The sequence below is a fragment of the Panthera pardus genome, unplaced genomic scaffold (genome assembly GCF_024362965.1).
Source record: "Panthera pardus isolate Hobbes unplaced genomic scaffold, ASM2436296v1 HiC_scaffold_13, whole genome shotgun sequence".
In the NCBI taxonomy this organism is placed as follows: Eukaryota; Metazoa; Chordata; class Mammalia; order Carnivora; family Felidae; genus Panthera; species Panthera pardus.
Window position 1 is genome coordinate 30,802,844 of NW_026526688.1, and position 27,477 is coordinate 30,830,320.

Genomic DNA, 27,477 nt, shown 5'->3' on the forward strand with positions numbered 1-27,477 from the left:
TTTGAACTTTGAAGGAGATCATGAGCTTCTCTCGTGTTTTGCCAGTGTTAAGTAGAAATTTGGCTGACCTTCCTGCTGTTAGCTCTTCAACCACTGTCTTTGATGTCATTGGAAATGGCAGATGATTTCTCTGAGACAGGAATATAGCTATGAACATAGTGGTGTTTTGCAGATGCCACACATCTTTAAGTTGTCTGAGTCCTTTTGACTCCTAGGAATAGTGAGCATATCTTGGCCATTGAAAGAACCTCATACAAACATTCTCAGTGTGTGTTTACTTCATATTCAAAGACAATGCCCTAAATAGTCATTCTCTAGGAATGCAGATCTTACAGCTTTGGCATTAAATTTCTCTAAATGGAATTTTCTGTACAGATAAAGCACAAAACACAGCAAGCTTTGACTCTGAGGACATTTCCTTTGATAAAACACCCTCAAAAAAGTCTATGGGAATAATATTATTTAGCCCCTTGTTTACACGAGAGCAATGATCTCTACAATGCAAGGTGAAGCTATCCAGACCAATTTTTTTAAGAATGTTTCAGCTGATTTCTCAAACTGAGTGCTGCCTCATTCTGACCTCTAAATCAAGTGTGGCTGCACACTTCAGGGCGCAAATTAGAGAACTGGCACCAGACTACAGCAGTTAGACTGCCGGAGGATCGATACAGGCCATTTAAGCACCAGGGCTGACTATGTTTCATTTTTGACACTCAAGTTTATGCTTATTGAGTGGGGGAGCTTTAACTCCACAGCAGCAATAAACTCATTAGGAAGTGTCAGCTGGGATTATAGTGCACGTTAAATAAATACCACCGGTGCTAAGACACAGTCTTCATTAACTCTTTAGTCGAGTATCGGAATGTGAAAGCGGTCTAAACCGTTTTGGGTATGGCAGGCTTCGAGAACAATTTCTCTCTCTCATAGACTTGTCACGGTGCTTGAATTCCAATATTAGGAAAGAATGTCTCTGAATTTAGTAGACTTTTCTCTTCTCTAGAAACCTCTAACAAGATGATATGCCAACTAACACCTTTAAGAGGATTTGCTCGATGTGGTCTGAAAGCCAGCTCTTGGAATGAAGGTCTAATGAGGCATCTGGGAAACCTGCATTGGACAAACAGACCGACAGAAGGTTGTTTTAAAGAAGTATGATCTCTCCCTCAGAGCACATCCTTCAAAAGAGATGCTTTACCACAAGTTTTAAAGGCAATATATTGATCTAACCCCTGGTAAGGCAATGATGAATGCAGTCAGAGGAAGCAAAAGGCTGGAGAGCAAACGCTGCAGAACTGCCCTGTGTGGATTGTACTTGTGTTCCTTCTGATCAATGGCTCAGCTCGGCCCCACCCAGGGTGCCCAGTCCCAGTCCTCACTTTTCCTGGCTACGTCGTTTTGATCCACAAGCGAAATGGGGTCACTGCAGAGGAAAGTGGTTGTTGCCCGAGATGAGCCTTGCCTGACACATTACCTCCATGAGTACTGCTTATTTTCCCATCCACAGTGTTCCAGAGGAGTCAACGGAGAGCCACCTATAGCCTTGACTTTAGCCTCTGAGCCAAAATAAGTAAATCTCCCTCTTCTGAGCGGGAAATCTGTTAATATTTGTTGGTTAACTTTTAATCAATATCTCCAAAATGTGACCCAGATTATCTTTTGTGCTCTATCTTTGCCAGATGGAACTCTTCATCTGCCTCTTTCCAGCCAGTTGTCCTCTCCTGCCTGTTTCCTCAAACGTCCTGCCTGTTTTCTCAGAACTGTTGTTAATTATATCAAAATATATCTTACAACAGAGAACACTTATAAATATCGTTGGTCTTGTCGACTTCTTCACGTAGTTCACGTAAAATGCCTTAGAATTCTGGCAGGATCTGCAGCTTGGGGGCCCTCTGTGTCTTTCTCTATCATGTTTTCCTAAGACAAATTAGAAAGCTGGGTCATTAGGACAAAAGCAAGTTGTTTCATTATCCAGATTTTATTTCTATAACCAAGTGATTACCAAGAATCTACTAGGGGCCTAGAGAATGTGCCTGCTGAGCTCTGGGCTTCAGCCTTACTACTGAAGAATAATTCAAAGCACTCTTCTGGTGATAGTGTGCATGAAAACTTTGAAATATTTAACTGTCTCCCATAATTAATTGACCTGGAACATATCCCTTGTTCAATAAAAAAGTACTGAATTCTAATGAAAAAAGAATGAAGCCATTTACTAAAATGTTAATACATGTGAAGCACTTGGAAGAGAGCTGGTCCATAGTAAGTGCTTTTGGGGTGATTATTCTCCGTTTGACCCCCGGCAACCCCCTGCCTCCCACTACTCATTCTCCCACCTTCTTCCTCCTGGTCCCTTTCCAGGAAAGAAAGGACGACATCACGCAGGTTCCCTTGCCTGCCAGCTTCAGTTTGGGGCCAGCCAATGGGAGGAAGTGTCCAGAAAGCAGAAGGTGGGAAGAGAGAGAGAGAATGGAGAATTTCCTTCCTGCCCTCCTCTGCTCACTTCTCTGGCAGGAACCCAGTCCCTCCATTATGAAACTCCACCTGGCGGCCCTTCCTTCGCTGCTGCAGTGACCCCGTTTGCTCCCCTTGTCTCTGCAGCCCAGAAAGGTTAATGTCTTCCCTCTGTTTCTGCTCCCTGGGTGCGTGAACATCCCATTTTTGTTTCCTTAACTCTGCCCAAATCTCTGTAAGTAGTCCCTTCATTAAAATCTACTCACTTAAAGCAGTGGCTCTCGGCTCTTACTGCACATTATCATCACCAAGGGAGCTTTTGAAAACTACAAATGCCTGGGCCCCTATCCCCAGAGATTGATGTAACAGGCCTGGGTTGGGGCCTGGGCGCTCGTGTTGTTTAAGACCTCCGCAGGTAATGAAGCCAGAGTTGAGAACCGCTTATTGAAACCATGTGAGTGAATTCTGTTTCCTGCCAAGACTTCAACAGATAAAGCACTCAGTGAATGTTACTGATTGTTATTACAACTACTAACACAACCCCCTTTATTTCTGCTAGACTAATATTAATAGTTCTCCCCAATTTACAGACGAGGAAACCTATACACAGAGGTTAAGGAACATTCTGAAAATCACCTGATTTCTAAATGGCAGAGTTAGAATTCAGTTTATTTGGACCAAAAGCTCACGCTTGTTCCACTATGACTGTCAAGACCAGAGTTTCTCAAATTTTAATGTGCGTGTGAAACGCTTTGGGATCCTGTTAAGATGCCAAGACTATTGGCCCGAGGACCTCACTTTAAGCATCAGAGGTATAAACAACTATATGTCACCTTCTCCTTTCTTCAAACCTTCAAAAATTTCTCCCCTCTCCTTATAATGTTGACCTGATAACCTTGCTTCTTACTTTACTCAGAAAACAGAGGCGTTCAAAAGACTCACATGACCACATCTACCCACTAATCCACATCTGCCCCCACCTACTCTGTCTGTCTACCTATAACCACAGATGGAAGACCTATGCTCCCATCCAAACTAATCCATCCTGTGCACCACATCTCAATGACTTTCATTTACCCCAGGGACTCCTTTAGGAATCCTCTCTTCTTCATTGCATCATTCCCCCCCCCCCCCATCCTGGATTTTTCCATCAGCATGGCATGTAAACATCATTATTTCTCTTATCTTAGGAAACAAAAAACTTATTTTGATTCCATTCCCCCCAATTTTTGTACTTATTTGCAAAGAAATTACACAGGCTCTCCACATCTGTTGTCACCAGCCATATTCTCATTCTTACACAGCCTATTCAAGGTCACCAATGAGACTTACATTGCTAAATCCAGTGGTCTATTTCAGTCTCTATCTTACTAATTACACATTCCTGTACATTTAGTAACTCTCGCCTTCTTGCTACAGGTTAGAACACCATGCTGTCTTGTTTTCTCTTCTTTACTGGTTCCTCTTCTTATCTCTGACCTCTTTCGCATGCTCCAGGGCTCAGTCTTTTGTTCTCCGTCTACATTTATTCTTTTGGTGATGTCCTCCAGCAGTATGATTTTAATTACCATAGATACCTAAAAATTATACCAAATCAGGGGGCCTGGGTGGCTCAGTAGATTAAGCGTTGGACTTTGGCTCAGGTCATGATCTCTCTGTTTGTGAATTCAAGCCCTGCATAGGGCTCTCTGTGGGCATCACAGAGTCTGTTTGGGATCCTCTCTGCCCCTCTCTGGCTTGCTCACATGCACTGTCTGTCTCTAAAATAAATAAACATTAAAAACAATTATACCAAATTATGCCTCCACTTGATCTTCCATCTGAAATCCACATGTATAAATATAGCTGCTATGTACCATCTCTATTAGGATATCTAATAGGCATTTCAAACATAACATGTCAAGACTGAAATTATGGTATTTCCCCCCAAGTTTATTTCATCCACAATTTTCCCCATCTCAGTTGATACATCGCCATCCTCCCAGTTGCTCAAGCCAAAAATCTTGATGTCATCCTTGACTCTTTCTTTCACATCTCACATCCAACATAACATGAAATCCTATTGATTCTTCAAAATGTATTCAGAGCTCTACACGCCTCACTACCACTCTCACACTTTCCTGAGCCGCTTGCTCGGACTGTTGCAATAATCTCCTGAAACACCTCCTTGATTCCATACTTGCTTCCCGACATCCACAGTCTCTTTTAGCAAAGCAAATGGAGCGATTCTTTAAAAAATTTTAATGTTATATATTGTTGAGAGAGAGAGAAAGAGCGAGCATGAGTGGGGGAGGCAGAGAGAGAGGGAGACACAGAATCTGAAGTAGACTCCAGGATCTGAGCTGTCAGCACAGAGCCTGACACGGGGCTTGAACCCACAAACCGTGAGATCGTGACCTGAGCTGAAGTCAGATGCTCAACTGACTGAGCCACCCAGGTTCCCCTAGAGTGATTCTTCTAAAATACAAGTCAGTTCATTGCTTAATATCCTGTAAAAGACTTCATTTCATTCAGAGTATAAGCCAAAGTTCTTACTACAGTCAAAAAAGTCTGCTCCTTTCTGCCTCTCAGTCTTACTTCTCTGACATTAAATCCTGCTACTTCCTTGCTTGATCACTTCTCTCCAGATATATTGAGTTCCTTGATGCTGCTTGAACTTCCCACACATGCTCTTGCCTTCTTGCCCTTCTAGCCCTGCACTGGCTTTTTCTTCTCCCTAGAATGTTCTTCCTTGAAGACCCGTATGGATAACCCTCACACATCCAACAAGCCTTTGCTCAAATGTCACCTTCTCAGTACGTTGCAATTCTGATCATTCTTTTAAAAATCCCAACTATCTTCTACTTACTACCTCTTTCTGGCTTTTCTGATTTCCATTATTCTGTTCATACTGCCCCCCACCCCCGCCAATGTGCAGTCTCCTTATTTACTGTGCTGTTATTTATTGCCTAGAATCTAAGTTTCCAGGAGGAGAGGGGTTGTTGTCTTTTGTTTCTTAACCTTTTCTTAAGTACCTGAAAGAATGTCTGCCACATAGAGATACTCAAAAAGCTTTGTTGAATAAATGAATGAATAAAAGAATAGTTTGTTTTGTTACACATATAACATGGTAAATAATAGAATAAACTTTTGTTAGTCAAGAATCAAGTCTGCGTGTTCTAAAAGTGATAGTAAGGCTCAGACACAATACACACACATACACATCCACACACACACACACGACAATCCCATCTCTTTCTAGACCTTTCTACTTATCTAAGTCTAAGGAAATGACTTCTGGCTATTCAGGAGTAAAACTTATTTATATGTGACAGTCTCTTCCCTAAGCTTTGGCCTGCTCCAATATCTCAATCAAAGTGAACAGCTAGTATCTACTTTCTGTGCTCAACAGATTTGCCAACATTTTATAGTATGAAAAAAAAATGTCTCACGGCATGGAATTTGGGCTATTGACAGACTGTGTAAGGGAATCTGGAGGACTTGGGGTAAAGTTCAGTGTTTCACTGCAAAGAGCCCCCGGGGCAATGTTCTCAAGAAGAATCAATAATTGGGAGGCCAACTATAACCTTGTTCTCCTCAAATATGAACCTGGTTACTTTATCAAGAAAACAGATGTTTATTGCTTTCAGGCAGAAAATAATAAGTCAGGCAGGTTTACAAGCCCTCTTTCCATCTTGAAAGCATTTCTGTCAGCTTCTTCATTCTAGAAGAAAATTACCTAATCAAGCCCTGAAAGGTAGATGATTAGTGGGTGTCACACTTGGCATCTCATTTCTTCTTCTCGGCCGAGGATATGAAGATGCTATTGACCTCCCACTTAGGGAAAAACATATTTTTGACAGCCGAGTTGTCTCAGGGCTTTTTCCTGGAACGAAGAAACCATGCAACTATATGCTAATGTAGAAGGCCAAGGGAACCTGGCATGAGGCTCTCAGGACAGCTCTAATCATGGTTTAGAAACAATGATCCAATAGCTGGCATTTATTATAAGGGAGAGAAGAACCTTATGTCCTCTCCTAAAAAGTAATTTGTAACAGGCTGAAGGAGTCACCCAGAAAATCTGTTTATCCTTTCTGATTATCTGAATGTTTTAGAACTAACTCCCATCTATACCTTTTGGGAAAATTCAGTAAGGAACAATGATGGTTGTAAGAAATGGTCAGAGTCTCTGAGTCTAAATCCCAAGTTCAGAGAGCACTCAAACATGGGGGTGGGGGATTCCTTTGAATGCTCTAACTTTCAAGTGTTTTTTTTTTAATGTTCATTTATTTATTTTGAGAGAGAGAAAGAGAAAGAGAAGAGAGAGAGAGAGAGAGAGAGAGAGAGATTGAGAAACGGGCAGAGAGGAGAATCTCAAGCAGGCTCCACACTGTCAATGCAAAGCCAAGCATGAGTCTCGATCCCATTAACCAAGAGATCATGACCTGAACCAAAATCAAGAGTTGGAGGCTTAACGGCCTGAGCCACCCAGGTGCCCCACTTTCAAGCATTTCAATAACAATTTTCAAAATACATGAGGTGATGTGTGAGAAAGGGAAAGTTTGGAGATTTTGTTTACCTTTTGAGGTAGAGAACAGCCAGGAACAAAGGGGCCTGAAGAGTCTTTAGCCACACTGGGTTCATATGTTAGCCACAAGTGGAAGGCAAATCCAAGCATTGCTTGCAGACTGAGTCAATACATGTTTTACAGACATATGTAACAATATTTTTCATATGGGTGTCCCACTAAATGAGGTTAAGAAGAACCTTTCAAGCTAGTCTCAAGATTGCTTCAGAGTCGGCTGCTAATAGTCAAATATGCCATCTGGATCCACCAGCTGCAGTCTGTCAGCAAAGGGAGGACACTCACCCAGTGTCCCCCTTATGTGTTCGGCTTAATTCTCTGTTTTTTCACATGGGTGCATCGTACCTTCCCACAAGGTTGGTAACTGCCAAAGGCAGGGAAAGCGTGGTGTTTGGAGCTCATCCACCAAGGTTTGGGTCCCAGTTCTTTGCTTAGTAGCTATAAAGCAAAGGACCAGTCATTGAATATCTATCTCCGAGCCTGGGTTGTTTATTCCATCTGAAAAGTGGAAAAGTAATCAAAACAATACCCCTAGCATAGGAAGAATGTAAGGATCCAGTGTTCAAGGTAATTTGTAAATAAATATTATTAGTTTCCCAAGTGTCACGTAACTCTCTGTGCCTCACAGCATAGGTCAATTATTTACAGTTGCTCACCCGATTTTCTTGGTCTTTGCTGAAACGTCTCAGTCATTTTATCTTAAGAAATCGGGTTACCCAGTGGGGAGGGAGGAAGATATGAGAAAATTAGATTTGCACCTCTACAGCACAGCCATTATTGTGCGTCTGTTGCCTCTGCTTATCTAAATGCTTTACATTCATGAGCGGGTCCTCCTTGTCATACACACACTCCCAAATAAGCTCATGAAATTCATGGAGTTCATTTTTAATGTAATGTCCCCAGTTTGGGGCATCTGATATGCAGATTAACCCACAGGTCTGCAGGACCACTGGCACTTCCCCCTCCTCACTGTCTGCAGCTATGCAAATTGATACCCACAGATAGCATGGAGCATGGACATTTCATTTGGTTAATTTCCTCTAGAGAAATTCACGTCTATGGATGTTTTAATGAGCTGTGGAATGATATTTCCATGGTCTTAACACCTTGGGCTTCAATTAAGTACACTTTTTTTCCCTTGGTTCTCAATTCTTGCTTTTAACGACCAAAATACTATTTGCCACCCACAGAAGTAGAGGCAAGAGAAAGTTAGAGACATTTGTGGAATGTCTAAATGACGGCTTTCAGGAAGTATAAATCCTCTTTATTGGGGAGATGTTGCCACTGTGAACAAAACAGTAGGCAAAATGTAAAAGAGGGAAATGATGTTAAAAATAGGAAAGAAATCAAATAACTTTCCCAGCAGCCATGACTAGAGAACCAACTAAAAATTGCCTAAGTCATGGAGGCAGGAGTTGGGCAGGTTAGATAGAAGGGTAAATAGAAAGAGATGTTAATGAACAGAAGACAGGTAGTTGGGCTGCAGGCCAATATCTTTCTCTCTTTTGAACACATTTCTTGTCAAGGTATCACATCTTTTAAATATATATTCCTTTTTTTTTTTTTTACACATAGTACTGACTCAGGGAGGGCAGTAGTAGTTCTGAAGTTAAAATTATTTGCTGAATTTTATTTAAAAATTGTTCCAGAAGACCAATATTGGTGATCACAACTCATTTTCAGTAATAATTAATATATTAACTGATCATGTAAGCACTTTTTTCTTTGGATAGTCCTATGGTCAGCCAGAACCTGTCATCAACTTGTACCATTCTGGGTCATCTGCCCCCGGGAAAAAAATGATCTTTTATCATTTAAAATTGGAAATTTGCTAGAGGAGAATGAGTCAGGATTGGAACATATGAAATTTATAAAATAATACTACTAGTTTATATTTATATCGGGTTGTATTTCAGAGAAATGTAGACCTAATTTGACCTAATTCTCTTACAAAAAGTTGAATATAGTTAACATAAATACTTTTTTTATAGTTGAAGAAACTTGGTTGACAGTGGCCTGCCTAAACCTGTGACAGCACATCCTTTGCCTTGTAATAGTCGCCTTCACTTTTCTTATATAATAACTCGTCTTTTAATACGAGGTCTGTGGAAAGGAATAATAAAGCAGCTTTTTCTATTCCATTCTCCCACAGCAGGTCTCTTTCAGTGCACCTTTGATCTTACTACTGTCACTATCCTTCTCTTCTGTTTTTTTTTCCCTTCCCAATGTGAGGAAAATGTTAGTGGGAAGGTAGCACAGCGTACTTTCTATTTTTATTCATTATAGCCATGAGTAAAAGATATTTCTTGGACTTTCCAAATCTGGAAATAATGATACTTTTAAGGAAAATAAACACTACCAATATTGATTACAGAGAATATAGAAAACCTAAATATATGAATAAATATGACTGAAATAGGAAAAAATTTAAGGTTATCCAAAATTACTGCAGTGTAGACTTAACATGGTGAAGTGTTTAAATCTTTGAAGGATAATTAATGAAATATATAGACTGTCTCAAAATATAGTAAAAAAAAAGTATGATCTCAAAATTTGGCCGAAGAACAGAGATGTAACTAAATAGAAGCAACTAGTTTATAAACTTTATAACTTTATAAAAGTTATAAAACTAACTTTTATATGGACACACAAGTTATGAAAAAGAAAAGGGATTTTTATTTATATAAATGTATTTCATATGTTTGTCTGTATAAAGTTTATTATGTAGTCAATTCTTTATGGACAAGGTGGCTTTGATGAACAAGACAATCTGAAATGGAGGGTCATGGGTTGCATAATGCAATCACCCAGCAAAGAATTGAAAACATCATGGTTCAAACGGGAAAACTACTTGCAAATGGACAAAAATTTTATACATTTTGGCTTAGGGTTCTTTAGCTAGACTAATCCGTAAGTCTGCAAAATGAAATAGAGGTATATTTTGTCTCAGTAGTCAACAAAATTTAGTGGTCAAGAGTCTCTAGTGCAATTATTGTTCATCTTATTTTTATGGGAATTGTCCACTTTGGCAAGAAACATTTTTTTAAATTAGGCTCCACACCCAATGTGGGGCTTGAACTCACTACCTTGAGATTAAGAGTCACATGCTCTACCAACTGAGCCAGCCAGGCATCCCATGGAAATTGTTCACTCTGGAAACCTTTCACTCATGACTTCATTTCAATGGTTGGAGGGCTTAGTGTCCATTCTATAGTGACCACTAGAGACATTGTAGCAGGGGTTTTCCTTAACACTGCTGCTCTCACACTGATTGGTGACATGTCAGCCAACTTGCTTAAGAATGAAATTAAAAACTGATACTGCTTTAAATACTTTTTTTTCCTTTAATGTGTTATGAAAGTTATTGGCTTGATAAGACATTAAAAAATTTCCCTGTTTTTTTTTTTAATTTCTGGAGGATTGTTTATCCCAGGATTAAATAAAATGAAACCATAGAAGATTAAACTATAGAGCTTCTGAGCACATTTAATAAATAGGTGAATATACTCTTTGACTCTCTAACATGGGGACAGAGTATGACATGTTTCTAAAGTTTAATTTATCATAGACTTCTTTCTTCAAGGAGGGCAATTGTTCTATAAAATACATTTTGGGAAACTCCATACATATTTCAATTCAAGTTGAGAACAATAGAACATGTCAAGTGTATCTATTTTTTAACATTATTTCTGAAGTGCTCATACAGCACAACAAAATAAGAAGTTTAATGGTTCAAATGTCGAAAAGTAGGCGGTAACCCCTTCATTCGAAAATTGTGTGATTTCCTCCTACAAAATGCAGAAGAATTAACTAAAACACTATTAAAATTGATAAAAGCAATGAGAAAGGACACTAACATAACGTATAACTTCTATAAAATGCTACAAAGTAAAATTGAAAACTTCTTTTCTGACGCTCAGATTAGCCATTTTTAAAAAAGAATAAAAATGCACAAATGAGTGAAATTTTGATTTGGTGAGGACGCTCGCTAAAATAATTTCATGAAGTGATTTTTCTGGTTTCCATATACCCATTTGGTGGACTCCATCATATCATGGACTTAAATCTGCCAAGTGCAACATTCCATTCCTTACGTTATTAAAAATCTCTCTTCTCTGGCTAAGAAGAAGCACTTCTTAGACTTCTTCAGTTTCATCACCAGCACTAGGAATGGTTTATTTCTCCCAGAAGAGCCATTTTTCACAAATATACTAAGGTTTTATCACTTAAGAACAGCTACTGCATTTGAGAGAAGAGAACAGGGCTAAGGTGAGCACAAGTGAAGAGAAGCTAGCTAGCTCCCCTCGGCACTATTGAGACTGGCTTCCACATATCAGGCTCTTTGTGTATACAATTCAAATTTATGCCACCATAGAACTGCAGATTACTCTGTGACATGAACCTCTGAGGTTGTTAATAAAGAATACAAACCATGATATTAAATCCCCGAATGCCAAAGTTTTATTGACCTACAGATAAATACAGTAATATTTATCATCCACTATGAAGATTAGGTTTATCATTTTCACAGAGCCCTAAAACATTTCAGTATGGGTCAGCTACGATTAACTCACTTTAGCTAAAAATATCTCGCAGCATGGAGCTTACAGCCACCTAGTAAAAAGTGTGTATAATATCTGAAATTTGTGAGACTGTATAATAATGTAAGTGCATTCAGCAATCAATAATGCATGGGCATCTTCAAAATAATATTGTGTGGCAGATTATAGATCATCTAATATTAAATAATTCATCTGTTTAGTGCCTTTACATCATAAAGGTTATGAGTCCCATTTAACACATAAGGAAGCATAGGCACTAAGAGGTTAACTGGCCTTTCCAGGACCTCACGGGAAATTGTTGGTAGATAGAGAATGAAGGATCAAAAATCCATTGCCTCAAGACATTTCTTCTGCTCCTTGGATTTTGTTTTTCTACGATTAGAAAATTTTCTTATTTTAGCTCTTAGAATACTCTTGATATGCTATAAGATACTAAAGTGTAATCATACGCATAGGCATATAGCATAGGCAACGTACATACATACACAAAAGAAGAATGCAGAAAATCATTTAGGGACAGTCTAAGTGACTTGAAATGATACATAATTATTATATGTAGAAAGAGAATTCTCCTTAGCCTTGGAAATTTTAACTGGGCTTCAAAATACTGAAATCATTTTCAAGCTACAGTGTGTTTAACACCCATCTGCCTGGGAATATAGTTTTTGTTTTATTTTATTTTATTTTATTTTAATCTTTCTACTTTTCTTTGTTTCTTTCTTTCTTTTCCTTCTACTACATCTTTATTTCTTTTTAATTTTTTTATCTGAATGTAGTTAACACACAGTGTTACATTTGTTTTAGGTAGACAACATAGGGACTTATGTTCTCTGTGTATTATGTTATGCTCATAAGTGTAACTACCATCTGTCACAGTACAATGCTATTACAATATCACTGACTATATGGGAATCTTCATTTTAAACAGTTGTCACCAGGTAATTCTAAGGCAATTATTCCATAGGCCACATTTTAAGGGACGTTGCAGGATAGCATAGGGTTTAAGAGTTCATGGGGGCTTCAGGTGAACCTAGGTTAAAAATCTCTTGCCGTGAATTGGATTCCTTCAGAACCAGACCATGAGTTGGATTTGATGTCCACTTATTTGGGAGGCCATTCCAGAAGGAAAGAAATTAAGGCAATAGAACATGTTAATAACCAATCGGCCATTGTGAGCAATTAGTCCTCAGGCCCACTGATGACTGCTGGAGGACAACCATATCTCAAAGCTGCCCTACCCAAAAGCAAGAAAGCCTCGGTATGTGTCTACTAATTCCTGTCTGTCATTTGTTGAAGCTGCAGAAATAACTTTTACCCCCAGGTCCTCCCAGCCTGTCCTAAAGTGGGCTTAACATGTTCTGACGGCCATAAATATCTCTCAGTCAGAGTGTTTTGCAAAAAAAGAAGCTATGCTGCAGGTGTGTCTGGGGACAATGAGACCTGAGAGGATAGTTGATGGGAAGCAAAGGCATCGGCTACAATCATTCTTGGTGCTTCTCGGATCTACTCATGTCCTTTGTTGAGTTCACTCGTGTTAGGAATGCATCATTGTTGTGGCCACACAAAGTTGATTAAGGGAAAAAAAGACATAGCAAGACGGTAAGTGGAGCCACCTGCAGTCCCTATGGCTTTAACGAGTCCCTATTTCATTAGTAATATTCATCCTTTTCCCCTATCATGTTTTCCAGGTCCCTTCAGCTGCTTTCGGTTGCCAGCAAGGTAACTCATTTCTGAGATTTCTGATCCCCCCATTTTTAAGATTTTTGCCAGGCTCAGTTGCTGCAACTACCCATTCATGGTTATGACTGGGCATTGAGTACTAACAGGCACCCGCAGTGAATCTCCTGAGTGCCAGACATTCTTTTCCTTGATGGCATTGTACAGCAGCAACAGTATGTCCTCATAGTAGTCAAATACTCCAGTTAAGATATCTACCGGCATGAGTAGCCCCAAATGACTAAGTAGTAGCAGTAGCCTTGGGGTTAGTGAACCCTACACTCTGTCCCCTGATATCAGCCTTCCGTTCCAGGAATAGAACATATAATCCAACAGAGCCTCGTGTAGAGACAGAAAGCATAAATTTCCCAACGGGGTCTCTGAAAGTGATTGTAAGAATAGTTACTCCTACCCCAATTCTTTTGTTCTTGATCCCATGGATTCTATCTACATAGACCATATAATGGCTATTTGTACATGGGTTTTACATATGTGGCTTTCATTTTGTTGAGGTAATTTCTTTCTTCCTAGTTTGTTGATAGAGTGTTTAATTTTGTCAAATACTTTTAATGCAGCAATTGAAATGATCATCTGATCCCCCCCCCCCCACATTCTGTTAATGTGATGTGTTACATTTATTGATTTTCACATATTGAACCATCCTTGCATTTCAGGAATAAATCCCATTTGGTCATGGTACATAATCCTTTAAAAAAATTTTTTTATGTTTATTTATTTTTGAGAGAGAGAGAGAGAGATGGACCACAAGCAAGGGAAACATAGAATCGAAGCAGGCTCCAGGCTCTGAGCTGTCAGTACAGAGCCCGACGTGAGGCTCAGGCTCACAAAGTGTGAGATCATGACTGAGCCGAAGTTGGACGCTTAACTGACTGAGCCATCCAGGTGCCCCAATCCTTTTAATGTGATGTTGAATTCAGTTTGCCAGTATTTTGTTGTGGATTTTTGCATCAATATTCATCAGGGATATTAGTTTGTAGCCTTTTTATTGTAGTGTTTTAATTTTTGTATTAGAGTAATTTTGGCCTCATAAAATGAATTTGGAAGTGTTTTCTCCTCTTTAATTTTTTATAAGAGTTTGAGAAGGATTGGTGTTATGTTTTTAAATTTTTGGTAGAATTCTCCACTGAAGCCATCTGGTCCTCATCTCTTCTTCATTGGGAAGCTTTTGAATACTGATTCAATCTTCTCACTAGTTGTGGCCCTGTTCATATTTTTTATTTCTTCATGAGCCAGTCTTTTTTTCCTTGAGAGTATGCTATTTAATTTCCACATGTACTTGAGTTTTGCAGTTTTCCATTTGCTATTGATTTCTAGTTACATTTCATTGTGATCAGAAAAGGAACTTTGTACGATTTCACTTTCACTAAATTTGTTATGATATGTTTTGTAGCCTAACATGTGACCTACCCTAGAGAATGTTCCATGTACATTTGAGAAGAGTATGTATTCTGTTGATGTTGAGTGAACTGTTCTATTTATATCTGTTATATCCCATTGGCCTATAGTGTTATTTACATCCTCTCTTTCCTTATTGATCTATCTAGTTATTCTGTCCATAATAGAAAATGGGGTATTGAAACCTCCACCATGATTGTTACTGTCTATTTCTTCCTTCAACTCTGGCGATGTTTGCTTCAGATGTTTGGATGTTCTGCTGTCAGATGCATATATATTTATAATTGTTAGATATTCCTAGTGAATTGACCTTTTTATGTTTTTATCCTTCTGTGGCTTTTATGAAGATTTTGACTTAAAGTCTATGTTTTCTCACATACATATACACATACATTCACATAGATGTATTTCTTATCCTTTTGCTTTCAGCCTATATGTGTCCTTAGGTCTAAAATGAGTCTCTTGCACGTAGTATTTAGTTGGGTCTTGTCCTTTTAAAATGTATTCAGTCACTTTCTATCTTTCAATTGGGGAGTTCAACCTATTTACATTTACATTTAACCTATTTACATTTAAAGTAATTAAGGATAGGGAAGGACTTACTATTACAATTTTGTTCATTGCTTTCCGTACGTCTTTTAGTTATTTTATCCCTCTTTTCCTTTCCTGCTGCTTTCATATTTTGTTGATTTTTTTTTTTAGGTTATATGCTTTGGTTCCTTTCTCATTTTCTTTTGTGTACCTTCTATGTGTATTTCCTATGTGGTTACTGTGAGGATTATACAAAACATCTTATAGTAATAATAATAAATTTTAAATTGAAAATGCCTTAATTGCAATCGGGTACAAAATTTTACTCCTTTAATCTCCCCTGCTTTAAGTTATTGATGTCATAAATTATATTTTTTTATATTTTGTACTCACTTAGTTTTATAGTTATAGTCACCCTTAGGCTTTTATCTTTTAAAGTTTACTACCAGCATTAAAAGTGACTTATGCACCACCATTATAGTATTTCACAATTTTCTATTTATCTATGCATTTATTCTTACCAAACAGCTTTCTGTTTTTTCATGCTTTTGTGTTCTTGTTTAGCATCCTTTCATTTCAACCCAAAGGACTTTCTTTAGCAACTTGCAAGGCAGGTCAGTGGTATGAACTCCCTCAGCTTTTATCCAGAAGGCCTTTATTTCTTCATTTTTGAAAGACAGTTTGCTGTATATTGTATTCTTGGCTGGTAGTTAATTTTTTTTTCAACACTTTAAATGTGTCATCCACTTCCCTTCTTGCCTATAATGTTTCTGCTAAGAAATCCATTGATAATCTTGTGGGAGCTTGTATGTGATGAGTTGCTTTTCTCTTGCTGCTTTCTAGATTCTTTGTCTTTGACTTTTAACACTTTGACCATAATATGTCTTGGTGTGTCTCTTGAGATTTATCTTAGTTCAAGTTTTTTGAAGTCTCTTGAATTTGGATGTCTATTTCCTTCCTCAGATTGGGAAGTCTGTTGCCATTATTTATTCAAATAAGAAATTACCCTTTTTTCTTCCTCCTCTTTATACAGACTTCTATAATACTTATATTGGTTCATTTGAAAGCCCCTTAGGTTTTCTTTACTTTGCATTCTTGTTTTCTTTTTGTTCCTCTGACTCCATAATTTCAAATGACCTATCTTAAAATTGTCTGTGGCACTGCAGGTCTCCTAGTGTTGCAGGAATCTGCTGAGCTCTCCTTAGTTGTCAGTGACCCCCAGGCTTCCAAACGAGGCCAGTTCTCCATTGGTGCTCTGAGTCAGATGAGACAGAAACCAGTCCCTCAGGCAGCCCCATGGAAAGCGAGAACTTCAGACATACAGTCCACACTTGTCTCACCTCCCATGGGAAAAGCTACAGGTTGAGCATTTTCTCCTCATTGCACAATGCTGCACTGACTGGGATTAAAGCTATTGTGGATAAAATGCAATGGCTTTTCTCATTTGTTTCAGTACAACTATTCTTGGTTTTGTGATTATTTTGGTAACTATTACTTTTTAATTGGTTTCTCTGTTTTATAAAGGCTTGCTGTACTGTATTTTACTAAGTCAGTATCTCTGTGGTAGAACAAAGTTTGGAGCTTCCTATTCCACCATCTCACTTATTCAATTCTCTGAAGAGCTGTTTTTTAGACAGTGAATATTTCTCTTCCTCAAATGGCATGACCTCACTCTGGAACCTAAGGAGTCTGCATTGCAACCCAAGTTTTAATGCTTGGGATATATTCTACAATTCATCCTGGTCTGCTATGGAGACTTACAGCAACTTTGGATAGGCCAGGTCATATGATCCAAGTAGCAGGACCAGTGTGTCAGAACCAGAACAAGATGCAGAGGCCTCCCTTGTTCTGGCCACCACCCCAAATTGGCAGATTTTCAAGTCAGTCTACAAATGTGTTGAGCAATATTCCCCACTATGTTCTCTCTGATATATGAAGAGTTTTATCAAGTATTGTGCTTATTTCTTAGTAGTAAGAAGTATAAAGCAAAATAACTTGTTTTCCTTTTTTTTTTTTTTTTTAACCTTGGAGAGTGTATCCCAGAATGCCCTAGACTATTGGTTACCAAAAATTTTGAAGCTCCCTAAATATGTACAGAGTATTTCCCATTCTTTATCACTCTTGTATCCCACCGGATCTTATCCAGAATTCTTTTCACTTCCTATTCACCAGATTTAATTTTCATGATGTCATCACCATAAGAGATCAGCATGATACTCTGCAGAATGTCAAGATTATCAAGGTTTCTTATGATTTTAATAAGACAGAGCGAGGAAAGTTAGCAAAATCCTAAAACAAGACTATGTATTTGTTTTGCAGTTTATTTTAGGTGAATGAAAAGACCTTTTTTTTATGGGCAATGAAAGAGTGCATATGTTATATCAGTAACTGTATGCCAAACTTCAGAGGTCTACTCTAGTAAACATCCTACTCCTGACACATTGGCTGTGATTGAGGCTACCAATTGGTAAAGTTTATGTAGTCCATCATAATCGTCCATGTTCTGTCCTATTTTCACAAGGACCAAACTGGTCAATTCAATGAGGACGTGATGAGGACTATTGCCTCTGCATTCCTTAAGTCTTTGAGGGTGACACTAATTTCTGCCATTTTATCCTCCTGAATTCAAAGCAAGTTTTTATTCTAATAGAAAGTGTTGCTTCTTAGGGCTGTCAGCATGCTTGTTTACTCATTCATAGACATTACAAGCTTGCCTTGAACCCATTTTGAGTATTAGTGAATTCCCATGCATTGGGAGTCCCCTGAAATTGTGTACTCATGGCAAACACTATATACAATCAGTGAGAAAAACAATGGGGGTGCATGTCTCTTCTCTCTTCATTGTCCATCAAATTTACTTACAAAACCCAAATTCAAAGAATTTCAAGAAGACTGACTATGCCAGGGCATTCAACCAAGCATGGAGCCCTTCTAAACATGGGGTTCTGGGAGACTGCACAGGTTGCATGACCATGAGGTTGTCCCTGGCCACAACCTGACATAGTGGAGTTGTCAAGGGTGATTGCAGAACCTCATTTAATGGGAGGTCATACAAAATTTTCCCTAAGACCTAACCCAGTTTCCCTAAGAAGCATCACGTTACTAAAGAATATCTTTTTGCAAATTAGAAAATTCTTTAATACTTTTTTGTGCCTTTTAAAAAATAATTGCTCTGATTTAAATTCAAATGGCACGAAAATAATGTATTAGTTAATTTTGTTTGTTTATGGATATTTTGTATCTAGGAGTTTTACCAAACTTTTGGGCTGCAGCCAGATAAGAGCTATACTTGGGCTGACTCCCAGTTCCGAAGATTGTGGATCCAAGCCCAAAGTTTAAGGTCAAGGACTAGGGACTCTTTGGCTGCTTGGAACTATTAGAATAGAGAAAGAAAGGGCCCCAGTGACCTAAACATTGAAAAGAGAAATCTTAAAGCCCACTGATTTGTAGCACCTCATTTCCTACCACATTGAGCTCTCACGAGGGGAATCCATTAGATTTTAGAATAGAAGGAAATCCATCACATGTATAAGTTCTTGCTTTTAAACTTCTGGTTAAATATGAAGGAGATAATGCTTGGTAGTCAAGGGTAAAGGGAAGATTAAATGATCTAGATCGACCAAAGGGAATCTGGCCATAGAACTATGAACGCAGGGAGAGTAGCAGATAATTATAAACTTGTGTGTTTTGTAAATGACTTTAGGTCTAATGCCAGGTCCATGAGTCTATGAGAGCCATACTGTCTTGTATTTTATTAGACTTTGCAACAGCAGTAATGGGTTGGGTTATTTAGCCACCTTCCCTCATTTGACATAAGACTATTAGGAAAATGACCATAACATTCCCAATATCTCTGGAAGACAAGAGAAAACTGTCACTCAATTATATGAAGGGTGAGATGACAGTTTAGGTAGATAAGAATGATTACACAGTAGGCAGAGATTTGGGCAATGAAAAAGCTGAAAGTAAATTCTAAGTTTCCTGCCCTCCAAACCATGCTCTCCATTCAAATACATTTTGGTCTGTATTTTAGGTGATTTTCTCTGTGGTCTTAAATGGGTTTTTACAAGGTCTGTGGAGTTTCTACATGCTGTTACATATGTTTTAGTAATGCTGATGTTAAGTTTTGCATGTGTTTTATTTTATTCCCCTAGTAGTCTTAAAAGTAGGACAAGAATTATTTAAAGGGGAAAAGAGATTATTATTTCAGTTTAAGAGTCTCGATGGAATGGGGAAAACTTGGAAAGTGTAAAGAGTTCTATATTCCTATTAAGTGTGATTCAAAGCCACCCTTGGTTTTACACTATCTCTATCTATAATTTTACTTCTCCCTAGCATTTTTTTCAGACTTGCACAGCAGCTAATCCTCATAAAGGAAAAGCCACACATGAAATTTAAACTCCAACACTTTTGCTAAAATTCCTGTAGGAAAACATCTTCTCCGTCTCCATGACTTTATGAAATTGACTACATGGAATATAGTCAAATTTCTCCTTTCAATATCACTTTTGGAGGGAATCCAAGCATTAACTAAGAAATGTATAGAAAATCAGGGGTGATTGGACATAGATTATCTGGAACATGCTTTTGTGGTCTTTAGAAGTTAACACTTCATGGAGGGAAACATTATTAGGGAAAAAAAAAACCCTAACAACATGCACATCAAATTTAGCTACTTATCTAGTCTAATAAATATCAGTGTATGAGAGCCATACAACATGTACATCTGTACTTGTAAAGAATTCCAAAGAAGCCCTGTGAACAGGGCCACATTTTAAATTTTGTGCAAAAAGTCATCAGATATTAGAAGGCTTCCCGAGTTTTCTCCCCAAAATAGAAATTAAAAAATAAGAATTTTATTTGTTGTATTTTTTCTTCAAATAGAAATAAAAAATAAGAATCTTACTTTCTTCCCAAATGAGAAATAAAAACAGAAATTTTCTCCCCAGATTATTTGTTAGTAGGATGCAGAAGGGAAAGAGGAAGGCTTATGGACAAAACCCCTTTTTTGGTCTGAGTCATCAAACCCTGAAATGTTCAAGTCAAAAAGCAAGACCAGTGGATTTCACACTGTCATACTTCAGCTCTCGGGTATCTCAGAGGCCATGGTGGAGAACAAAGGAAAGACCATGGTATGGAGCGACCAGCTCATGACTCCCATTTCAGATGCCTAGGTTTTCCTGTTCATCAGTCTTACCTGGGAATCTGCATAAAATAATGTGAGAAAAAAAGAATTCTGCTGCTGAGACAAAGTTTGAAAACTACTGATATAATAAATTCTTTCATTTTTTTAGGTAAATAAATTGAGACCAAGAGAGGAAATGATGACTTTTTCTTATCCTTTGGTTGCTCATTATAGTACTATAGATAACTCTAGAAGTCTCAATGACCCACCAGCAATAGTATTTAGACCACATAAACTTGTGATGTATGAAAAGCTATAGTCCAATTTCATGTACTGCCTCCTCCTTCCTAACGTTCCATTTGCTTACATCCCCATTAGGTTACTAAAGCAGAGACTGCTAGTCACCTACCCAGGATCAAGTATCCCCCCTCTCCTTAATAACAGAACCCCAGTTTTATTGCAGAACATAACATACCCAGCTGAAGCACTGCACTTCCAAGCCTCTTTTGCAGTTAGAGGTGACTTTGACACTGAGTTCGGACTAGTGAGATGAAAGCAGAATTATGGTGTGGGACAGCTGAGAAGTCTCTTTAAAGGGAGTCAGCCCAGTGTAGACGTGGGCCTTTTTTTCCCTTCCTTCTTTCTTCTCTTGAGAGTCTGGGGTGTAAACTTGACAGCTGAAGCCTACAGTGGCAGAGCAGACACAAGAGGTATTTTGGTTTCAGATGATTTCTGGAGGCCTCCATACCGCCCTCTTTTATTTAGAAGAGTTAAATCTTTGTGTGTTTAAACCACTTAGTGACCTTCACACGTACTTTACACCTTATCTATGCTGGTGCTTTCCAGAAAACAACTGGTCTTTCTTCTTATACCCATTATAAATAAAAAGTAATTACTTCTCTGTTTCATTCTCTCGGAGTCTGGGGCCTTTTAAGATTGCTTAATAATATTTTCAATAATGACGGACAATTAAGATTTCTTCTTCCAGATAACATTTATCAAGGACATTCAGCACCTTTCTTTTTATTTGTATTTATTATGTTCTTATTCAGTAAATATGGGCATGTCTTATATAGTCACAACAGTAATTGAAATATGTAATTAGCAAGAATGCAACTTCCCTCCAAATAAACAAAAGAGAATTTAAAAATAGGAAAGAAATGACATAAATGGAATTGTTCAGGGGAATCATTTGAGCTACAAAAAAAATTTTTTTGAGTATAGTTGACTCACAATGTTACACAAGTTTCAGGTATACAACATAATGATTCAACTTCTGTATATATTATGTTATGCTCACCATGAATGTAGCCACCGTCTGTCACCATACAACGCTATTATGATACCACTGACTATATTTTCTATGCTATGCCTTTTATTCCTGTGGCTTATTCATTCCATAACTGGAATATATTCATATTGGAATATATGGGATATATTCCATAACTGTATATCCCATTCCCCTTCACCCATTTTGCTTATCTCCCACCTGCCCTCTCTCTGGCAAAAATCAGTTTGTTGTCTATATTTATAGGTCTCTGCTTTTTATTTATTTACTCATTTGTTGTGGGTTTTTTTTATTCCACATATGAGTGAAATCATGGTATTTGTCTTTCTCAGTCTGACTTATTTCACTTAACATAATACCCTCTATGTCCATCCATGTTGTCACATATGGCAAGAGCCATCCTTTTTTATGGCTGCATAATATTCCTGTGTGTGTGTGTGTGTGTGTGTGTGTGTGTGTGTGTGTGTCTTCCTTATCCTTTCATCTACTGATGAACACTTAGGTTGCTTCCATTATCTTGGTTATTGTAAATAATGCTGCAATAAACATAGGGGTGCATCTATCTTTTTGAATTAGTGTTTTTGTTGTCTTTGAGTAAATACCAGTAGTAGAATTACTGGATCATATGGTATTTCTATTTTTAGTCTTTTGAGGAAACTCCATACTATTTTCTACAGTGATTATACCAGTTTTCATTCCCACCAACAGTGGATGAAAGTTCCTTTTTCTCCACACCCTTGCCAACACTCTTGTTATTTCTTGTCTTTTCAATTTTAACCACATTTAGGATTTTGATGTATAGTTCAGAATTTTGAACAGAATGTAAGCTAAATGGAAAGACATTTTTATAGTAAGGGGATGTTTATTCTCCCCTTGGATTTTACCTCACAAACAGCCATTTGCTGTTTTAAAATACAGGCTACAGGAAAACCCAAGTGTTTTACTTTGAAATTATTAGAAACTTTGAAATTCTACCAAGTATTCAGGGTGGTTATTAAAAGTTATGTTTTTAGTGCTTTCAGCTACTATCTAAATTCTGAGACTAACTTGTACCTTCAAAACTTGAAATAAACATGTAGAAACTCTTAAAGACATAGGATCTGCCAATAAATACAATGCACACCAAAGACACTTCTGACTTTAGAGTCAAGACACAGGCGGTTAAAGCTAGATATACTTGTGAGAGTGTGCAGTGCAATTTCCTCATTTCTCCTTTGTGTTAGTGGGTAGAACAAAATGAGAACCTCAGTTTTCTGCTGACTACTTTATTTTTTCCCTTATCTTAGACTATCTGCTTTTAAGCGCAAGAAGGCTATGTTGGGCACACGCCAATAGAAAATAAAGGAAAAGGAAGAAACAGATTGGACTCTAGATCCTACACTGGCTTCAGACCTTTATGAATCTTCTGATATCCGTGGCCTTTCCTGCCTTACAAGTGTTCTGAGGGTTTAGTCAATAAAAGAGGGAAGGGAAGGTATGTTCTCAGCTATTAGTAGTTAGTCCTTTCTGAGTCTTATTTCACAGGGAACTTATCATTTTCTGAAATAAAATAGATGACCCTTATAAGGTGAGAGAATGACTTCCAGGTACCATCTTGAAGATCATGTTTTCTTTTCCAGCCTAGGAAGGGTAAGTTTTCCCACAACTTTGCTAGTGGAGGCAGTGGTAGAGGTAGATATTATAATATTTAATATTTGTTTTCCCTTTTATAATCTAAGTCCCTTCAGGACAGAGAACTGACAAAATTTATCTTTGAGTACAAGGAAATATTAACCAGCACAGTGCCTGGCACCTACCTATTGTGTGTTTCCATCATGAAAATTGTGATGTTAATCCCTAGATAGGTTTTGACATTCATTTAGTCAGTTTTGTGCTAGAGTTGAGTTCTTGGTTTATGTTGTGTGTTCGATTTACCAAAGGAGACCAAGAAAAAAAAATCCATTCACCTAAAAACCAACAGCTATTCCTACTGTGTCCCAGGTATGGAAGATAAAGACTAGGCCCTTCAAAGTTCCTACAGGCTAGTAAACATGTACAGCATTTTCCACATGCACAAAATTCTGGAGGTTCTAAAGGTAACCTTTATAAAGTTATTCGTATAAAGGATATCCTTATAAACACTAAGTTGTCTCATGAGAAGAAGCAGGGGGACCAACTTTCTTAGAACAGAGGGCTCAGATTGGAGCCATAATGAGAAATAAATTAGAACTGACAAAGGGCTCCATTTGAGGAAAGGCCTTGACTATCAGCATGAGAGTTTGACCCTGTTCTGCTTAGCAACAGGGAGCCATGGAAGACTTTTAAACATGGAAGTGACAAAATGAATGTTGTATTTCAGAAACATCCTGGAGTGTAGAATGGATAAGCAGCAGAAAGTCTCTATAGTCAGATAGACTAGGTAGTTGTTAATTTCTGTCATCAGGGCCTGCATTGAATTTAAAATTGAAAAACACAAATTCATTCATTCAGAAAATATTTATTAAGCACCTTATTTGGGCTGGACCTTAAGCTAAGAATTGAGGATACACCTATGTTTCTGCCTTGTAGAACATACATACCAGTAGAAAGTAGTGGTGTGTGAATGTGTGTGTGTGTGTGTGTGTGTGTGTGTGTGTAAAAGAGAGAGCAGTATTTAAGAAATGGAGAATGACATAAGGAAAGCAAATTTGGTACAGAAGATGTAAACCTTATCAAAAACATGCTTAACCTCCCTCACCTGAAATCAGAGAAGCGGGTATTAAAACCATAATGAAATAACAGACTGGCAATATCTTTAATAGGTTGACAAATAGCAGATGTTAGTAAAGATATGAAATGATGGAAACTGGAATGCATATATGAGTGTATATTAGTATGTATTGTATATTATATGAGTATGAGTATATATGAGAATATATTAGTATAAACACCATCATGAACAATTTGACAATGTCTTATAAAGTTGAAAGTATACATTCTTTAACAAAGATGAAATCCACCAACATATCTGTTGATAAAAGAATGGAAGAATAAATAAAATACTAATCACAAATGAAAACTAATGGACTGAAACTATATCTATCAATGTGCAGGAATCTTTATATATGATGTTGAGTGGAAAAAGCAAATTACAGAAAAATATGAGCAAAAAATCATTTATATGAAGTTTATAAACATTCAAGTTAATAGTATATACTAATTTTACTCAAAGAAATGCTTGAGGATAAAAAGCATGTAATTTAGGACAGAGATACTTTCAGAGGCCTGGGGAGATAAGACTGGGGGTAATACAGACAGACTTTAATTTTATGCATCATTTTTTATTTCTTATATTGGATAACAGACTAAGAATTCAGTGTATTTTTGTTCATTGTATTATATATCTTTCTTTATATCTTAAATGATTCCTAATAAACTTTAAAAAGCCTTATTCATAATATGATATGCACATCACAGACATCCTGCAGCAGCCTAATGGTAAGGGACTGGCTGGTAATATACTGGTTTTCAGGAAATTTCTGACAATGACAAATTTCTACAATGACAAATTTCCCTATTACTTAAGAATAATGACTATTGACTGGGCACTCTGAAATTTCCAGGGAATTAACTAGAGCTACCAAGCACTGTCCCTCTGGAAGATGATGCTTTCTTATGTAAGAATGTATTTGAGAAGTGTCTTAGAAATGGTCTATTTCTTTCTTTCTTTTTTCTAACATTTATTTATTTTTGACAGAGAGAGACAGAGCATGAACAGGACGGCCAGAGAGAGAAGGAGACACAGAATCCAAAGCAGGCTCCAGGCTCTGAGCTATCAGCACAGAGTCCGGCATAGGGCTTGAACCCGTGAACTGTGAGATCATGACCTGAGCTGAAGTTGGACATTTAACCGACTGAGCCACCCAAGAAACTCTGAAATGGTCTATTGCTTGACCACATCCATATAATCAAACATACCTAGGCAAAATATTGACTTTGATGATGCAAGCTAATGTTCTGCCTATAAACTGGCAAAGGTATTGCTAAGCCTATTTAAGGACTTAACTAACATAGGTTCAATTTTCCTATTTCCTGACAAAATAACGATGATGGATGGGTCTGAGTCTTCCCTAGAGTGGCCCAGAGTCTCTGGAGATGGAGCTTTCACTATAAGGAATGTTCTTCCCTGCCCCACTCCAAGGTCAATACAAAATCCAGCCTTGGATTTCGCATTAGGTGGCTCCTGGCTGCCTGTTTCAGGCTGTCAGTCTCCCCTTTGTATACAATATGGCTGAGTTGTCTTCTGGGTGGTGTCTCCCTCTAAAGACAGAGTCAGGTTTCTCATTAGTTTGCAAAATAGCTTACTGCACTAACTGTATTCTCAGCTGAAATTCCCAACACTGGATGAGTCACTCTGAAGATCCTGTTGAAGCCAGTTTGAGCAGCTTTCTCATGTTTACAGCACAGAAAAATCAAAAGCGTAACATTTGGAGTATGACCTGCACTTTAGATGCATCCACTTGGACCGATGGGTACTTGACCAGCCAAGGGTTTATTGGACTGCTCTCTTCTTTTAATTATAAACTATTGAAATCCACCCAAGAGTTCTGACTGAAATCCGGTGACTGGAGTTATAATAAAATCAGAATTTCTGCGTTTTTCTGGGAGGGAGGCAAGGCAGGGATGTTAGAGCCACTCAATAAGCACTAAATAAATCATGTTCCCTTGCTCTGGTGCGAAGGGACCTAGCACTTCCTCTGTTAGGCCCAGCTGATCGACCTCTATAAAAATCTTAGCAGGCACTTGTGTCCCAGCAGGAGCTGTACTGGGATGAAATCATGGAGTGCCTGAGGACAGCACCCCCCCTCCCCATTCCCATGGCAACTGTCAATCTCAAAGGAACAGAAGAGATGTCTTAGGTTTGGGATTTCTTTTGGAATGCTCTCTGGGATGGAAGTGCCTTATTAAATTTCAAAGATTCAAGACTCAGGGGAAAAGATCTGCTCCTCTATTGTGATGGTAGGGAAGTGCGCCATTTTCTTTTTATTGGGAAAAAAACCTTGGCCAGTTGATGGAAATTATAGGTTGGCATATTTGCTCAAAATAATACAGAGTTATTTACAGAAGTAGTACCGCTTGGTAATCGGGTGGCCTATCTCAGAAATTCAAGCATTCTCTGACATTGTAATAATGCAAGCAGAGGACAGATGTCTAATAATCAAAGATGATATAAGCAAACAAAACAAACAAACTACTGAACTGAATGAGGTCCTTGAGAACACTGAGATCATGTTAAACATAAAGCTTGAGTTGAATCTACTGGGATTCATGACTTATGAAAATATCCCTTCATGCTTACAGATCTCTAAAAGGAATAAACTGAATATGCAGAAAATTTAGAGAACCAAAAGAAATAACATAGGGTAGGTAGAAATGCAGGGAACATTGGACAGAGGTTCTGTGATATCTGGTTTTGTCTTTGTTACTAGGTGGCTGAGTAAACTTGGACTAGTCATTTGAACATTCTTTTTTCTTAATGTTTACTTACTTATTTTGAGAGAGAGAGAGAACGAGTGGCGAGGAGGGCAGAGAGCGCAAAAGAGAATCCAAAGCAGTCTCCATGCTCACCGTGAAGCCCGACCTGGGGCTCAATCTCACAAACCGTGAGATCATGACCTGAGCCCAAATCAAGGGTCACATGCTTAACCAACTGAACCACCCAGATGCCCTTGAACATTCTTAAGCCTAGGTTTCCTCATGTGGGTACAACGAGGAAACTGGACTAGAGGTTTTCAAATACCTGTCCTTACTCTCAGAACCTAGGACTTACATCCTTGACAGGACTGAGAGGAGAGAGCTACAGAGCCAT

The 27,477-nt window shown here is 38.1% G+C and overlaps 1 long non-coding RNA gene across 1 annotated transcript in view; it reads right to left on the reverse strand.

The window, feature by feature from the left end:
• Positions 1-256: 256 nt before the first annotated feature.
• LOC128776422 (uncharacterized) overlaps positions 257-27,477 on the reverse strand; it is a 32,971-nt gene continuing 5,750 nt past the window's right edge. Inside the window, exons 2-3 of the long non-coding RNA XR_008421468.1 lie at positions 20,838-21,046; positions 257-1,914 (exon numbers count right to left, since the gene is read on the reverse strand). This is a non-coding gene — a long non-coding RNA (uncharacterized LOC128776422). The remainder of the gene's footprint in view (positions 1,915-20,837; positions 21,047-27,477) is intronic.